Source organism: Topomyia yanbarensis, chromosome 1 (assembly GCF_030247195.1).
Source record: "Topomyia yanbarensis strain Yona2022 chromosome 1, ASM3024719v1, whole genome shotgun sequence".
Taxonomy (NCBI): Eukaryota; Metazoa; Arthropoda; class Insecta; order Diptera; family Culicidae; genus Topomyia; species Topomyia yanbarensis.
This window is the reverse complement of record NC_080670.1, coordinates 174357379-174371061: the sequence shown is the minus strand read 5'-3', so window position 1 is coordinate 174371061 and position 13683 is coordinate 174357379. Positions and strand designations below refer to the sequence as shown.

General features: G+C 36.8%; 1 protein-coding gene and 1 long non-coding RNA gene across 2 annotated transcripts in view; both read right to left on the bottom strand.

Moving 5' to 3' along the window:
- LOC131681819 (alpha-2Db adrenergic receptor) overlaps positions 1–13683 on the bottom strand; it is a 580412-nt gene that overhangs the window by 474027 nt on the left and 92702 nt on the right. The gene's annotated exons all lie outside the window — the stretch shown is intronic.
- LOC131681832 (uncharacterized) lies at positions 4287–4833 on the bottom strand. Its single transcript, XR_009303987.1, has 3 exons — positions 4722–4833; positions 4387–4662; positions 4287–4331 (listed from the first exon to the last, which is right to left on the bottom strand). It is a non-coding gene; the product is annotated as an uncharacterized LOC131681832 (long non-coding RNA).

Genomic DNA, 13683 nt, shown 5'->3' with positions numbered 1-13683 from the left:
ATTCATCTCTGATCTTCTGTCAGGACGCATAGATTCTCCAGATTTATTAGAGCGAGTCAACATCCAAGCAAGGTCCAGAACGTTACGCGGAAACGTTCTTCTGAGAGTGCCGTTTCGACGAACTATTCAAACAGCTAATGCCGCTATCACGGGATTACAACGCCTCTTCAATCGTGTGTCGCACCTGTTCGACTTTCATTTGTCTCGGATAACTTTAAGAAAGCGATTCCTGCAGTTTTTTAAATGTAATTAATTTAAGTTTCCATCATTGGGGCCGAGTGCGGCCTGTTGATGCGTGCGATAAATAAATAAATAAATAAATAAGTGGTGTAAACATCAAACAAGTTCAATAAGTTGATTAGTACCCGGTCAGTAACTACATGAAATAAACTGCAACACCTCAGAAGATCAGTTTCATTTTAGGTGAGGCAGCGAATTCGTCTATTAATGATGAGACATTTTGACTCTCCTGGGTTCCTTGCTCTGGTGGTGCAGAGAGTCAGGCACTGGTGTCATAAACCAGTCGTCACCATTAAAAACCACACTATCTGTAATGACGCATTCAGTTTACAAACTCTTTGAATTATGCAAAGGGTCGATCAATTTGTCACCCGGGCACCTCAGTTTTTGTTCACCTAACTATCTCATTCCGCCGAACAATCTCCATAATGAGCCCCACTCAAAACTTAACCGAAAACGCCGAAGTTTTCGCATGCCCCCACCCTATCTACGGTTTCGAGTTGGTTCGAATGGGAGGGGGGGGGGCTGCGCCGCCTCCGCCAAACACAAACTACGATATTGCCTTGGGGGAAAAACTTTGTCCCAACGATCAATGTATAGTAAATGGATTGAATATGCAAATAAACCTCTAGAAAACTTCTCATTTTGTCACTGTGTTGTCCCTGTCTCATTCGACGACGCCAGGCTTGGCGTTTTTCCCCCTCTGCTGGCCAAATAGACCAAACAGCTTGAGCAGCTGACTGGATGGATGGATGGAAACGACGTCACCAGTCAGTGCTGCAGCGACGACAACCATACCTCTTCCCAGCAAGAAAATCCATAGTTTGGGTTCGGGAAAACTATAACAGCCGGAAGTGCGCCCCCCGTTCCAGTTCTCCCTCACTCAACCATCCGTTGAATATTTTCCCATATATCGGCGCTGGGAAGGAATGGGGACAAACGAGAAACTCGTAGAAATTATTCTCGAAAAGTGCCATCTGCGTTGCGACAGCCATCGAAGAGGGTTACCGGTTGGGAACGGGTTGATGGCGGCAGATACCTGTGAGGAAGTTTTCTTTTTTCTTATATTTTCCTTCGATGATCGACCTGATGTTGAGTGCGAGGCGAGATGCTCTAATAGTTCAGAAAAAACTCGAGAAAGTTAATCTGTTCGAGTCTTGTTGATTTTATTTGAAGATTCTTGAACACTTGGTTGAGGTGTTATCTGAAGTTTATTGAAGAAGCCGCCTAAAAGTATAAATGGGTTGAGATATGCCGGAATGGAACGCACGGTATTCGGTTAGTGCTTTATGGTTGCACTGGTCCGCCGTTGTATAAAGAACAACTACGGGGAATTCTCGAATTTAGTTTTTTTTTCGACACCGCAATCTGAATACGCGAAATTGGAAGTACTAGTTTTCGACGCATACTGCGATTCTGAATTTCTTTCGCTCCAACTAGTTGCAGTTGGTAACTAATCGTTACCCATGTCATAAGTGGGTCCGATCTATGCGAACACCGAGTCCGACTTAACAGCATCCGTCAGCGTGTGGTCGAAGCAAAAAAACAAACAAACAAAAACTCGATTTGAATAGAATCAACGCCGGCTATGGACTGAACTGTTTTTTTTTTTTTGGTTCAAACTTCAGTTCTTCAATTCACTCTGATCGAACGACGAGCAGCAACAGCCACAGCCTATCCGTTTCCGAACCGTTCTTCGAATTTCACAACGCGTACGATATGATTCTATGATTCTACACGGAGAACCAAAATTCGGCTGAAATGCGAAAACCTTAGTTGATTTACTGAATTGAATTAGTTATTATTTAGGACAACTAAGCAAATTCTCTATTTGCTGATTTTGATTAGCTGTTCTCGATCCACCTGAATAGAGCTAAAATGCTAGTTGTAATTTCTGTTTTTTCTGTTGATTTGGCGAGAAAATGATGCTGTCACTTTTAGCGGAGACACATTCTCCGTCTTCTCAACTGTAGTTTTTGCTGAATTTAATGCTATTTTCTGTTGGTTTCAACTAATATGTTCCCTAAATTCAAAACTTTTTTGCATTAAAAACATCTGATACGAATATGCTAATTTTAGGAAAATTGTTTTCTTAAATCTAGTTTTTTCTTCAGCTGATTTCAACAAATGTCAGTTTTGAATTTAAGCCATTCTGTTTTAAATTTAAAATCTATCGTAGTTAAATTTAGAATGTCAATATTTTGGATTTAAGACTAATTTGGTTGAATTTGGCGTTTTTTCTATTGATTAAAAAAATGAATTCCTCACGGAATCGCTCTTGATCGTATAGCAACTAATTTATTAGTTGTACTTCTGAAATCGATTAATTAAAATTTGGTACCGTTAAACATTTGTTTTTCTAATCTGTCATTGTTGTTTTTGTGTCAACAAAACAATGGCTGAAACAACTAAAATAACTAGTTGGAAACATGATGTTGGCAGTTTAGCCGAGATCCACATGAACCGAATCAACTCTCTCCCCTGTCCTTGATACAGCTGCTCCTACACCGATGTTGGAAATAAGCCCGTCTCTGAATATCTTGACCAAGCATAAGTCTTCGTTAAAAAATCAAATTTGTGTTCTGTATTCCTAGTTTTAAGATAGCTGTAATTTTTACTTTTTATTGAAACTATTGTCGTCCATCTTGTAAATAGATTTGTATTCTCATAAATATTTGTTCCCCCTTTTGTGTACCAAACTATTTTGTTAGTTTTAAGAACTGTAAAATATTTCGTAAAAAACTATTATTCCCTTTCTTGTATATCAAACTGAATCCCTTGTTTTAAAATTTTTCATATAAAAATCTAATATCGTGTTCATTAACAGATAGAGGTGTTTTGTAAATATCAACGAAAGTAGTTTTGATTATTTGTTTGGTTGATTCAATCATTTTTGCAGGCTGTGATAACTAACATTGTTGTTGATTAAAGGGTAGCTTGTTAATTAGCTTAGTTGATTCTAACATAAGCTATTATTTCTTCTAATATAAGCTCATGTTATATTGTAATTTTTATATTGTTTGAAATATCATGAAGCTAACTAGCCTACTCGCGTCGAAACAGGACCGATGAAATGTCAGAGTTGATTTGATGCTTCCATACTGGTGGCTGTCCCGTGATCCGATAGTGTTCACTCATCGTGCTGAAGGCGATCTAGTAGTTCTTGTGAAAGGATGTTTCATGAAATAGATAGGAATTTGCTGGAGTGTGCTGGAATGAAAAAAATGACTTGAAATAGCGATTCTGTATAACTTAAACATTTGAAACAAATCTAACCTCAATACAGACGATCATTTTCCTCTATATACAGTTTGTCCTGTATAGTTCTATAATTTTGGGAACATTTCGAATCATGCGTCATCTCGTAAACTCGTTCTTCCCACAAGTAAAATTTCGTCAAACTCCTTTTAGGTTGACGATTTTTTCCATTTAACCCTCCGGCACTCGCGCAGTTGTATTTTTGCAACACCTTCCGAAATTTTAGCGAAATCTTCTTACAGCACCAGCGGCTGTTCATTCGGGGAGCCATTCGCGCGAGTACCGGAGGGATAATAACTTCCTTACTGAAAATGGTGTAGTAGTTGACGAGTTTTCGGCACGTTATTCTTATGTCACCTATAATTTGCTGCAGGACAATTAGATCCTAAAATGGAAATGATGTGGGTTATAATTTCCTAGAGCGGATTGCGAACAAGGTCTTAGTGGCACTGAAAATGTTAGTTACATCTGCCTTTAAAAGAAAACAAACAGTGCTAATTGAATGTCGTTAGAAAATATGAAATATATACGACTGTAATACATTATATAAGCATACCTACCAACATTCTTGCAGTCGCAGTGTTAGAGAAGAATCTTGCTCCATTCCACAAACACGATTAGGATAAGAACTCAACTATATCCTTGAGCATAGTAATAGTTACACTCAATACTGCGATTCCGTACTGATTGTGGAGATCTTAACGATTGCTGTCAATGTATACCACAATAGTAATTTGATTTTTAATATAAAATAAGTTAAATTACATGGAGAGTGAGATACTATGTCTCAGCTGTAATGATTTCACTCTTCATATGTGAGGATACATAGTAAACTGTAATCGAACAGCAGGAAGTTAAGATGAAAATAACAATTCGTTAAACTAGTACCTGCATTTTTAAACGTTATCTCCATTAGCCGCTTCCAGGTAGACCTGTTTATCAGTCTCATATGTTTGACGATTACATGGCACTTTCGGTCGGTACATTAAATAAAGATTCAGGATTATGAGCGTTCTTGATTTTGTACGCAAATAGTATGTTGAAGTATGACGGTATGTAGTGTGGACATATTGGAACTGAACCAAAGAGCATGGATTCCTTTTCTGAAGTGTTTTGTTGATGGTGCGCTGCTGTGGATGTATGCCTTCCGAAAACCGCAGGTTGCTGAAATGTAAACTACTAGATAAATAAACATTATAGTAGAATGTACTCATAATTCTTACCTGCAAACCTACCTTTGTTGATAATTACAATTAGTTCTACGAAAAACTGTATAAAACATACTATCTTCAAAACAGTAAGAAGGTGAACAACAGTTGCTCGTTTACAGTTAGGTTTATACGGGAAATTTGTAGTCAAACAGGGTGGCCAGATAGAATTCCTTAATATCGGTAGGGTCACTAAAAGTTTATCGGTAGTTATCGGTAGGCCGGGTTGTTGTCCCAAAAACGTAGTATTGACATAGAATTGTAAAATACTAACAACACAGATCTCTGACCAAATCCACCCCAAAAAATGAATGTTGAGTAGGATGTGTCCAAACTCAATAAAAATCGGTAGTTTTCGGTAGGAATAACAAAATATCGGTAGTTTTGCCTTGGTCGTTTGGGAATCGGTAGGGAAGACCAAAATCGGTAGGACTACCGATAAATCGGTAGGTCTGGCCACCCTGAGTCAAACAAACGAAGACTTCTGGTCATACACCGAGCAAAAAGCATCTGAGAATTTCATAAGTCTCGACATATGAACTAGCCTTTTGACGATGCCATTGAACGCTTTAGAATGTCATAGGCAGGCTTATGAATACATTTATCTTTATGCATGCACTCCATAGACGTACAAATAATGTCTAAGCAGTCTTATGACTTCGCTCCAATATATGCGCTTAAGAATTTTAAGTTTTTCTCATGAAACCCATATGAGATCTGTTATTGATTTTATAAAATTATATTTTGTTTTTCATAAACGTCACTTTTGTGAAAAGTTCATAATTGTTTCTTATAAATTCAGTATTGGCCTGGACGGCCAACCAGGAGCTAATAGACTCAGGCCAGAACATTTTGGTTACCGCTGTTTGAAACAAAAGAAGTGAGATTTTTAGTCAAATTGCAACAAAATTTTAAATAATTATTTATGTTATTCAATAAATTACTGTGAGCATTAAATCAGTTTACATGGTTATGATTTTTACAGAAGATATCCGATTATTTGAAATGAAATTAGTTGTGTATATAATTAGTGTCTGACGCGTATTTTATAATTATCAAAATCATTTGAGAAGTAACAATCATTATCATTCAGTTATCAAGTCCAGTTTCTCAGTTGTCTAAGCCCAGTTTCCCAGGAAATATTGACGAAGTGTTGCTCATTATGTACAAATTTTTATATTTAATGACAGTTTTCTCTTCAATCTTCTGAAGGGATCTACACTTGGTGGTTCATTTGTCGCGAATTCAGTTCTACAAGATGACCACACAAATGAACTCTTGATGAATGACGTTCTTGTTTGACAATTCTCGGTGGTTGGTTTACTTTGTCAGTTGCGTGAGTTCGAGTGCAACGGGTGCCCATCTGTTACATTCAAACTCACGTAACTCCAATGTAAACAATCCACCGAGAATTGTCAAACGAAGCTCATCCGGCTCATTTTGTGGGGTTATGTTATGGTTGATTTTTACTGTTGATTTTTTGTCTACTAAAAATGCTCGAGAAATGTCAGCCATGTTCTATTTTTTATATAAATGCATAATAATATCCATAAATAAAAAACTTATGGCATTCATTCGAACATTGTGATGAGTTTCATAAGACTGTTCTATGGAAATCATTATATCTACTATGTTTTCTTTCTTGTAAATGTCAGCAATTTTCATGAATGGGTACCTATGGCGTTCATTCGGATATTTTCATAAATTTCATAAGACTGTCTTATGAAAATAATAAGAGATGGATTTGGAAAATTTCCCCTCCAAATCATAAGACAGACTTATAAAATCCATTTAAAATCCTTATGTCTGAAAGTCATAAGACGTTTTTATGGAACTTCAATGTAAATTTTGCTCGGTGTAAGAGAGCAATGTGTATAAATAGGTGTGGCAGAACTCACGGTTTGCGAAAACTCAAAATCTCGTGTAAAATTTACTTTGGCAATCAAACTGACACAAATTAGAGATGTGAGCAGATACATTTTCGGTACAACTAGCGTATCAAATTCGTTAGTTGTACAGAAGGTGTGCCAGTTCCTGTATATATACATCGATAAGAGAGCGGTAGTGAAAAACCAAAGACGATGTTTGAAATATAAAAACACGCGGAGAGAAGAACAGTGAATTCGGCTGGACGGTTTACTAAGTTATTTTGTCTGCTACCCTGTCAAAAAAAATGCGGATAGTTTTAGCAACCAGAACTGTTTGGTGTAACCAGGGATGCCAGGTGCACAGATTTATCTGTGTTTCACAGATTTTCAGTATGCTGCACAGATTGCAAGAACTGCACAGATTTCCACAGTTTTCTGTTTTAACGCACAGATTTCCACACCTTTCTCAATTTTTTACCTTGCGCTTAATTTTTGACGCGCGTGAAAACCAAAAAAAAAGGTCACCACAACTTGTTTTCAGCCTAATTTGTACGGTTTTCGTGACACAGATAGACACAGATTTTTAAATGGGCCGCGCACAGATTTTTCAAAATATCCCTAGCTGTAACTTTGAGTGATTTCAACCAAGTTACACAATTCGTTCATATGAAGTGAATTGAAAACTTCCTGTTTCGTAATTTATAGCATTTTATTTATAATACTTTTTCGTGTAATTTATTGTACATTGTTACCGAAGAGTATAATAAAATGAATGAAGTGTCTTGTTTAGTCGATTGAAATAAATTTGCCATAACATTATTGTTATCAACACTCTAATACTTTTTTGTATGTTCTATGAAAGAAAAATGTTTGTTTACTTTGCACGATAGGTAGCCACTGACCAATGTACTGGATGCTAAGATGTGGCAATGCTATTGCTCTTTCACTCGACCTCTGTAAAGCACATGGGCAACAGATATATAGAAAATGTATGAAGTCGAAATTTATTACGTAATAAATTTACAAAAATTGTGCGAAAGAGCAATGTAGCAAGCCACACCTTAGAGTCCAGTACATTAGCCATTGACATGTTCGATTGGTAGATTTGGCTTTAAACATAAACAACGCCTTTGACCAATATGTAACTGGACTAGTGTGATTAACAATTTGTTTTCATTCGCCTGCCATAATGTGATAAGTGGAGCAAAACAAATTTGAAGCGCAAAACAGAAAAGGCGACAAAAAATTGTGACGTCACATGCTCCGATTTTCTATTGGGGTTACGTACAAATTTAAAGATTTAGCGAATTTGCTTCGCAATTGCCGAATTTAAAGAATGCAGATGAATTTAAAAGTTGTTTAGAACAGTCGATGCTTTTAAAGCAATCAATCAGGTATAGAACTTAAAATTTCCAACATATTTGGAGAAACGGCGGCATTTGTCGATGAAATAAAGTAAATTTTGTTCAACGAACAATGATCAATTCATCACAACCTATTCTATTGCACATTATTGTGAACATTAAACTACTGAAATGTTACTTTTTCGTACGGGAAATCCTGTCAGGAGGAAGTGACGTCACAGATTTTTTACGTAAGTTCACCAACACATTCTAAAACGATCAATGCTTCCCACCGGTCATATAAAATCCTGGTGATGGTCAGCGATGCCAGATGTGAAGACATGTCTTCATTTTGAAGACAATTGAAATGTAAAGACGTGTACTTCATTTTTTAGAAATTTTTTTTTCGGATGTCTTACTGATTTCTGCCAGAATTCCGACTCAAAATCTAAAACCGATTCACAATCCTGGTCGTTGATGACAAATGAAGACATTTTTTATGAAATGTGAAGGCATTTGAAAAATATACCAGGTCTGTTTGCATCTGCGGTTGTAAATGATCTGACAGAAATCTTGATGTATGGTTATTATCGTTGTCCGTGTGTATTTTTTTTTTAATTTTATTGAGTATGATACCTGTTAGTGAAGACCAAGTAAGGCCAAGAAAACTCCACCAGAAAGGTCGACGATTGCTTGAAACGGTAAAGATTTTAATTTTCTTTTTCATAATCGTAAATTCGCATTTTGTAATGTATTGTAGGTTTATTGACGTAAAGTGCCAGATCGCTGTGAGTTTTTACGGTATTCAAATGTCAGTGCACTCAAGTTATATCTTTTCGAGGACTGGCAGGTCATAACCCCGATATTTGTAACTCCTTACTGAGCAGAAGCTGACTAATTGTAACAGAATAGATTATGATGTAGTGATGTAATTTCACAGTCCATGCACATGCAGCAGAAAATTCATTCAGAAGAGTTGGCTGTCGCATTGAATTACAGCCCATATGTATGGCTTCAAATGTTAACAAGACCCAGTCACTCAGAAAGTGCAATTCCTGTCCTAAAGGGGATCTTAACGATGTTCTAATTGTCAGGTTTATCGATTTTTCTATATGCCTTCGATCTTTTGGAAGTAACACCTTGAAATACGGTAAGTGCACACTTACAGACTTTGGGGGATTCTATATTCTGCTGTTATTTGCATAGCAATCCTATTTTTTACCGAAAAGATTGGGATTGTTACAAAGATCGTTTATACAAAGAATTCGGAATTGTTACAATTATAGCTACCCGAGGGAATAAAGCACTACTGTCTGTGCAATTCACTGGTCGAAATTTCGATCTTTGTTATTTAGGCAAGTATGTGCACAGTGTAGTAAATATCAAACTAATAAACTTGTTATTTTAAAGAGCAAGTCAATTTCCTACCAATGTGACAATGCTCAGCATGAGTTAGTTTAGCAAAAACAAAATAATAGTGTCGCTGTGCTTATAGCTGGTGACTGTAACTGTTGCTAACACAGTGCCGTTCAAATACTGTTGTATTGATCCTTAGTTTTTCGCGCATATTAACAGAGGAGTTTGCTGTTGTAATGTACATAAGTTTATGCGCGACGAATAATTGCATTAAACCTGTTTTAAAGGTTAACCGTTGGTAAAGAAATGGTCTCCTAGAGTCTTGACATGCAAACGGCATTGTCAATCCTTGATTCCCAACAAAGATATGTTATATCTTACAGTTTCAAACTTTCACCAAACTTGAACTCCAAATTTTAATTTGGAAATTTTGCGGATATCATAATCATAATCTTTGCGGAATTTGCGATATCATAATCTTGATCCTTAGATTACAAATATTTGCTGGCCACAACTTTCATACTAAATTCAGCACAGTATTGGTTTTATTAAAACAGGTAGTGATTCAATTTTTTTTTTAAATCTACCGCCATTATCCTAGTACTTACCATTGAATCTACAGCAAATTTTCAATCTATTTAAACGACAATTGAAACTATACTGGCGTTTACTTCTAAACACTGGAACGTTGTCCATAAATTTCATGTTTACTCTGTTTTCTCATTGCACCAAGATAAATTGAGTTACACAGTACAGTTTCATATCATCCATAAAAAACAGTATTTATATTCGAAACAACTTTGTTGGTACAATCAACGAATCACTTCAGTATGTTATACTTGACATGAATGACATGACATTAATGAACAACTATTTTATTTTTAACAATTTTTATGGTTAAGAAAACGAATAAAGATGGCTGTTTTCCTACGTGCTGAATTCTGACAGCCAATATTTTCAGCTCAGAAAAAATACTGCTGCATTTAAGAACTATGCAGTTAAAAACATCATTCTAACTTCTGATTTTGACTACATACGTAGTTGAAAATGCAAATAGCGTTTTTAGTTTTTCTTTTGCTGTATTGTGTCTAGGATTTCATTTAACTAAACAACTTTGCTGAAATCAAAAAATCTTTTAGAAAAATCTGAGCTGAATTTTAACTAAATTGTTAGTTATTTTTAAGATTTTTTTCTTAAAATCAACTAATCTAAAAACAGTAATTGGAATTAGCAGCAGAGCTGATTTTTGTCTTTCCGTGTATTTTCGAACCAACACCGGCTGCTGACGGGCCGGCAACAGCTCCAATCCAGTCCAGTCCAGTGGCCGTGCCAATGAAATCGTTCTTGCGAGTAGCATTATAAGCTAGCTTGCTAACCCGCAGAACATTTCCCTAGCACCAAGCTGGTCGGTACCGTTGATGCGGTGATGCTGACGATGGTGATGATACTAGAACTGCTAAAGTGAGCAATTTTCGCTTTGAATATTGCGCCATAGTTTTTTTTTCGTCTCACACCACTGCACCTTGGGCATCGCACTTCCAATTAAAAATCACTCCGTCGAGCGGTTCCGGGTCTGAGTCTCGGGTGCGGATCGTGTTAAAACGATGATAAAGGGCTATCTGGCAGTAATTTAGTGGAAAAACTCCGGCTCGAGCTAACCCTTATCCGGTGCCAGCTGGTGCCGTTTCCCCCCATTTCGGTCCGACTGTTTATCGACTAATCATCGTGTAAATCAGTTTTTTCACGTTCCGCGCAAAAAAGTCAAAGAAAATGGTCCTAAAAATTTCCCATATGACGCTACCCAAAACCAAACTGCCTTGATTCAAAACCACCAATCATCATTCATCAACAAACATGGGAAAAACCCTTCTCCGGTTTTTAAACTGTTGTCATAAATAAAGTGAATACTCCTTCGAAAAATCTAAGCAATCTGATCCCAACATCGAGAAAAGCAACCACTCCGACACTTGCCCCGCTAGCGTTCCCAAATCTGTTTTGGGAAGTAGCGAAAAATTCATTGCCCACGTATGTGCCTGCTGCGTCTTTTGGGAAATTGCCTCGTTGGTGATCCTTCTCGGAAGGAAGGAAAAACTCTTTGTGATGGGCATGGGACTCCAAATTCATCAAGTCAATCACAGTGTGGTGACAATAAAAAAAGGCCACCACATCCAATCAATCTATTAGCCCGTGCGAGTGCCCTAGAACGGAAAGATCGTTCAATGGTCGGCACTCGGAAATTAATCCCATTCCACGGAATGTTTGCTTGAATTTGATTCACACTTTGTGTTCAGTACAATTGATGTGATTCAATCAATCGTCCGTTAGTTGGCGAGCATCAACTAAATTACGTCGTAATTCTTTAGCCCGGTTTAGACTCCCGCTCGGATTGGACGTAACATTTGATAGCATTTAGTTTTTTTTGACAGACTCCTTAAAGGTTTTTGGCAACACTGAGAAACTGAAAACATCGTACAAGCATGTGTTACTTCATCCAAGTAACCATAGGCATTAAGCCATCGCGCTATACACTCAAGTTTTTTTTTACGCGGTTTTTTTTGCGCGGTATTTTTTACGCGGTATTTTTTACGCGGTTTTTTTACGCGGATTTTGAAATTTACGCGGTTTTCATTTACGCGGATTTTGAAATTTACGCTGTTTTCATTTACGCGGTTTTCATTTACGCGGCTCGTATCCCCAGCGTAAAAAAAACCTGAGTGTATTCGTTATTAACCGTTGTGTGTCCGACGCGGTACCCGGGTACCTTTTTAAGTTTCAATTATTTAATTTCCTATGTTTTATCCATAGCTGGAAATTGAAATTTTGTGACATCTTAGAACTTCACTAAGTCAAGTTTTTGGGTTAATAATATTGTTGATATAGCAAGGGTGGGAGTGAGGAGGGGCTCCTAATTTTTTTTACTACGTAACAGGCCGACGTGGGTACCCGGGTACCCACGAAACTAAAATGCCCATAACTAAGGTAATATCCAACCGATTTCGATACTTTTGGCCGTTTTGGATTCAGGAACTCATCCACTTTTGGACTTGGCAAAAATGAATCGGGTTACTTCATTCGGTTCCCGGGAATCCGGGTTTCTGGAAGCAGGTTCCAGTGCTGGGGTACTATTTGCGAACTTCAATGGAATACTAGCAATATGAGTATCAAAATTCTTGGAATTGCATCAGTAGGCTGTATCTCGTGGTTTTGTAACCATTTGGTGATTTGACCCCGGAACGGACATTCCGGAGCAGGTTCCCGTGGGGCCGTGAGTGGCCATTCCATTCCAATTCTATTTTTGAAATTGCCATAGGGTCCCGTAACAATAAAAAACTTCCGAGATAATTTGAAGAGTTTTAATACTCATATTGCTAGGACATTAATTAAATTTACAAATCATATCCTAGTACTGGAACATTACTCCGGAAAATCCGGATTACCAAAAACCAGATCCATCATTCCGGTTCTATTGTACAGAATCAAAAAGTAGACGAGTTCCTGAATCCAAAACATCTCAAAGTGTCCAAATTGGTTAAAGGAAGCCATATTTATGAGCATTTCAGTTTGTAGGTACCCGGGTACCCTCGTTGGCCTGTTAAAGGTGTTTTTTTTTGTTGGACACATAACTGTTAATTAAAACTAACTTTCTTTCGACATTTATAATGCAATCAAGCTGTACATTAGCTTTATAAATACATGAAAACACAGAGAGAATAAAGCATTAGTGGTGTTGACGGAGTGAAGGAAGACACGGTTTTCCGATTTAACCTAAAAATCCTAAATGTTGACCATTCTCTAGTTTTCCTCCTTATTTTTATAATGAATTTACGTTTACTCTTTTCCTGTATTTCTTCTTCCTTCTTTGCTGTCTTACTTTTTCTCTCCTTCCAATTCTTCCCATGAGACTTATTTAGAATTTTCGTAAGTAGCCATCTGCCCAAAAGCCAACTTCTATACACTCAGAAAAATGAATTGTAGATATAACAATATGCTGGCTTAAACTCAACAATAATTATTATTATCTCAGGACTAATAATATTCAATACTTGATTCAATCCGTAATATTGTTATTTCTACAATAAGTTCTGGTTTTGACGGTTCTAGATTTCAATCACATCATCGGTTGAATCAACAATATTATTGTTGCGACGATTGCCAGTATTATTGATCTAATGTTGTAAACACGATTGGTCCAGCAATATGATTTTGTTGAAACAATAACGAATATAAAAGAAAATATTTACTATTGATGTTTGTTATAAAAAAATATAAAATTGAATAATTTTATTGTTTTATTTTTAAATTCACTGTAAACTTTAAAACGTGTCATGATAATTTGCCAACTGTTTATTTTCAGCATTTTGAGGTTGTTCTAAATGTTTCAAAGGTTTTGTTACTTCCAATGTTATTAAT